The following is a 4620-nucleotide window of genomic DNA, read 5'->3' on the forward strand; positions in this document are numbered from 1 at the left end:
CTCCCGGGACCCACAGCCGACCACTGCGAGGGCGCCTTGGAAGAAGCAGAGCCCCTGCCGGGAACGTCACCGCAGGGGAGGACAGCCCCTCCGGCTGGCCCGCCCCCCACACAGCCCTCCTCCCGTGGGCACCGCGCCCGGGGCCGCCTCTTAGCGGATAGAGGCAAGATGCCGCCTTCCCCAGCCAGCGGGCCATGGCTTGGCCAGCGCAATCCCCTACACTGGCCGAGAGAGAACTGGTTTAGTCGGAATCCAGTTACTTTCTGGAAACTGCAGCAACTTCCCGGGCAGGCAATTCCTTTTCCTCTGAACTTCCTTGGCTCTCCACAACCTGGCCTGAAACAGCTGCAGCTAGTTTTCCCCAAAAAAGAACTAAATAAAGCAAGGCTCCCGATCACCTGTGAGATCTTCGACTCACTCTGCCTACAGGGCGATGCGTCGGCTGACAGCATTCAGAGGAGATAACTAACTCGTGGCAGGTTCAGACAAAGGGGGCATGAGCTGACCCAAGACATACCTTCGACGGGAAGGGGAAGGGTTAGGGGAAAGGAAGGAAACAAGTGTGAAACTTCTGCTATGTGCCAGGCACTGTGCTAAGTAAGCTCTTTATAAACATCTCCTTGCATGAACGGGGCCTCACGGGCAGCCAGCTAGCTGAGAAAAGGATGATCGATAAAGATTAAACAAACAAACAAACAAAAAAAGCCTGGAGAAGCCGAGCCCAGCAGGGTGGGCCCAGAAATTTTATGGAAAAAATAAGTTAAGGTTGATGTAGCTTCCAATGGAGCAGTTTTGCCCTGAAATGAAAAGGTTTGCTCAAGATCCATAAATTAGAATAATACATACATACATGTATATTGATTTAAAGCACTTTCAAGTTTATAAAGTGTTTTTTTAATCCCACCACAAAGTTGATGAAACTTGTCCTTCAATCAAAAGGTTTGCTCAAGATCTGTAAATTAGAATAACATATACATATCGATCTAAAGCACTTTCATGTTTATAAAGTGTTTTTTAATCCCACCACAAAGATGATGGAACTTGCTGTTAAATCAAAAAGTTTGCTTAAATTAGAGAAGATCACATAAATGTAAGTATATCTAAAAACACTTTTAAGTATATAAATCCTTCCCCCCCAAACCCTTGTGAGGAAGGTAGCCCAAGTAATAGTAACCCCATCTTACAGAGGAGGAAACTGAAGCTAATGAAGCTTGTGACCCAGGCTCACACATTTGCAGGTAAGTCTCAGAAACCTGACTCAAACCTGATTATTCCAAGCCACTTTTCCCAACACAGTGTTGTCTGGAAGGGTACTGCTTCTCTACTGGGGAGCTGAAAGAAACAGTTGACTCCTACTGTGCTTAGAAATGAGGATCGCCTAAAAATTCAGTTAAAAAACATTCATTAAAGTATTCCCTATGTGGAAGGCATTGTATCTCCAAACAGTCTTTGCCCTCAAGTAGTTTCATCCTGACAGTATCTACACAATAACAAAGGACAAAATATATACAAAGTTTAGAGGGAGTGGGATTAGAGTACTTCCTATGGTTCTGGGCATATGTGTTTTGGCTCCATGAGGGAGAATATATTATCTATACATATAATACTATATAGAATATATAATTTATCTTGTAGTTATTCTACATAATATTTTATATACACATTTATACATACATACACACACACACCACAGGCTCTTTATTAGAGGGCATGTGCTAGGCTCCTATTTGGTCCTTCGGGTCCTACGGAGAGAAATGCTGAAAGGTTGTAGGGGAGGAAGGTTGCTAAAGAGATTGGTGACTGAACTAAGAACTGTAAGGGCTGAAGAGAATTGGCTTTTGATTTCTTCCATTAGAGCAAGGCTCTTTGTTGGGACATAGCCAATGCTAGCTCTTTCTTGGATTTTCAGCAACAATTGCCATTTTCCTTTTTGCCTTGTCTTTGTCAATCTGGTGGATATGGGCTTCGGAGTTGTTTTAATTGACAATTCTCTTATAGTGATTTGGAACATTTTTCCATATGATTGTTAATACTGTTCATTTCTTCTTTTGAAAAATGGCCTGTTTGTATCCTTTGATTATTTATCTCCTGAGGGAGATGAATGAAAACTAAAACTCTGATGTTCCATTTCATACCTATCGGATTGGCAAAAGTTTGTTGGAGGACAGGGAAGTGATGGGCAGATAGGCACACCAATGTACTGTTGGAACTGTGAATTGATCTAATAATTCTGGAAAGCAATTTGGAACTATACCCCCAAAGTCACTAAATTATTCATATCTTTTGAACCATTGATAACACTACTAAGTATATATCCCCAATAGGTCAAAGACAAAGAGAAAGAAAGGATTCATATGTCTAAAATATTTATGGTAATACTTTTTGTTGAAGCAAAGAACTGGAAAAAAGCAGACTCCCGTCAACTGGGAAATGAACAATTTGTGATGTAAGAAATTATGACTACAAAAGATTCAGAGAAACTTAGGGAGCTTGTATGAACTGATGCAGTGAAAACATAACAATTCACATCATGACCAAGATAATGAAAAGGAAAACAACTTTGAAAGATTACAGAATTCTGATTAATAAAGCATTGGCCAATTATGACTTCAGAAAACTGATGATCTAATTTGCTGTCCACCTCTTGGCAGAAAGATGATGGATGATGGTGCAGAATGAGGCAAGTTTTCAGACACAATGTGTTACTGTGTTTTGCTTATCTATACTTTTTGATTATAAGAGAGGGCTTGTATGCTGGGTAGGAGATGTATTACTGGATATTTTCAGAAATGCAAAAAAAGCATCGATAAAATAATTTTTAAATTTGCAGAAGAAATAAAGCAGGTTAGAGGGGAACAAAAAGAAGATAGTTTTGTTACTTTTTAAATGTAATATATGTTTAAAAGCAATTTGTAATAAATTCATGATTTCATAATCCTTTTTGTTGAAATGTTTGTTCCTGTTCATGGTCATCAAGTACGTAATCAATAAGAAAAATTTTTAAAAAGTTATAAACCAAGTCTGAGTACAAAAAGGTCCAAACCCCAAGTTAGGGGTGAGGAAGTGTGTGGTCAGGAAATGTCCTTCAATGAACAGGATCTGGGGTCAGGGAAAAGAGAGGCACAAAGCATCTGAGAGTTTTTCTCATAGCAACAAGTTATCCTGAGGTAGGAACAATATCTACCAAGTTATCAGATTATAGGCCAAAATAGCTTTTTTCTCTAAAAGGTAGGGAAGCTGTCCTCAAGATTTGATTTGTAGGTAAGTAGGCTCTGAGCCACTGACGCAGCTTCCCAGGCACCCAAGGGCAGAACAAAGGTTAGACCATGTGTAAGCAATTAGTACTTGGCAGATGTCCCACAGCACATGAGTTGCCGTACCTTGTTGACCACCCCTTCCAGACCCAACTCCTTTCTATATAAAGATGAGGGGGTTGGGAGAGGGTAAAGAAGTAGCTACCTGGACCAGTGCTGTATCTTTGCTGATATCCTTTTCAATCGATCAATAAACATTAAGTGCCTACTATGTACCAGGCACTGTGGTTGTTAACCTTCTTTTGTTATTCAGGGGTGGGGAACCTGTGGCCTTGAGGCCACATGTGGCCCTCTAGGTCCTCAAGTGAGGTCCTTTGACCCCCCTGAATAAAAGGGTTTGTTCTGTAAAAGTGACTTGGTTAAAAGGCCCACAATCAAGGACCTAGAAGGCCACCTGTGGCCTTGAGGCCTCAGGTTCTCTGCCCGTTTAGATGGTCTATTGAATATCTCATTTTGTTATAATCTTGAACCTGAACTACCAGATCAACTTTAGTCAGGCTGGCCTAAATATGCCCAAGTCTAATTAGGATAGTGGCATACCTGTATTCCCTTCTCACTCAGCTATGAAACTCTTACCAACTCATCGTCTCCCACCCAAATCAGTTCATTTTTTACTACATTCTCTTATATCTGCCACTAGTAGTCATAGTTAGAACTGGATTCTCAGAGATCATTTCCCACTTGGCTGTGTTTCTTTGGATTTCATCCTCTCCATTAGATTCTAAGCTCCTTGATGGAAGGAACTCTATTTTTGTTTATGTATTCCTCAGGGCTCATCAAAGTTCTTGGCATATATTATGGTTGTTCAGTCATGTCTGACTCTTTGTGACCCAGGGGGCCATAATACTCCGATACTGTCCATGGGGTTTTCTTGGTAAAGATACTGGAGTGATTTGCCATTTCCTTCTTCAGTGGATTAAAGCAAACAGAGGTTAAGTGACTTGCCCAGGGTCACATAGCTAGTAAGTGTGTGAGGCTGAATTTGAATTCAGGTCTTCCTGACTGCAGGTCCAGAGGTTTATCCACCAAGCCACCTAGCTGCCTCCTCTTGGCACATAATAAATCTTTATTGACTGACTAATCTCTCATTGCAGAAGAGGAAACTGAGGCTCACTTAGGTAAAATGACTTGCCTAAGGTAGATATCATTACTCTCTCTAATCACTCAGGCTCCAAATCTTGGAATCACCTTTCTTTCCTTTCCCTTCTCTCCCACCCCTAAATCCAATTAATCAGAACATCCTGTTTAGTCTTCCTTTGTAGACTACATTATATGTTCTTTGAGGGCAGGAACTACATCTTTACTT

Source organism: Trichosurus vulpecula, chromosome 2 (genome assembly GCF_011100635.1).
Source record: "Trichosurus vulpecula isolate mTriVul1 chromosome 2, mTriVul1.pri, whole genome shotgun sequence".
NCBI lineage: Eukaryota > Metazoa > Chordata > Mammalia > Diprotodontia > Phalangeridae > Trichosurus > Trichosurus vulpecula.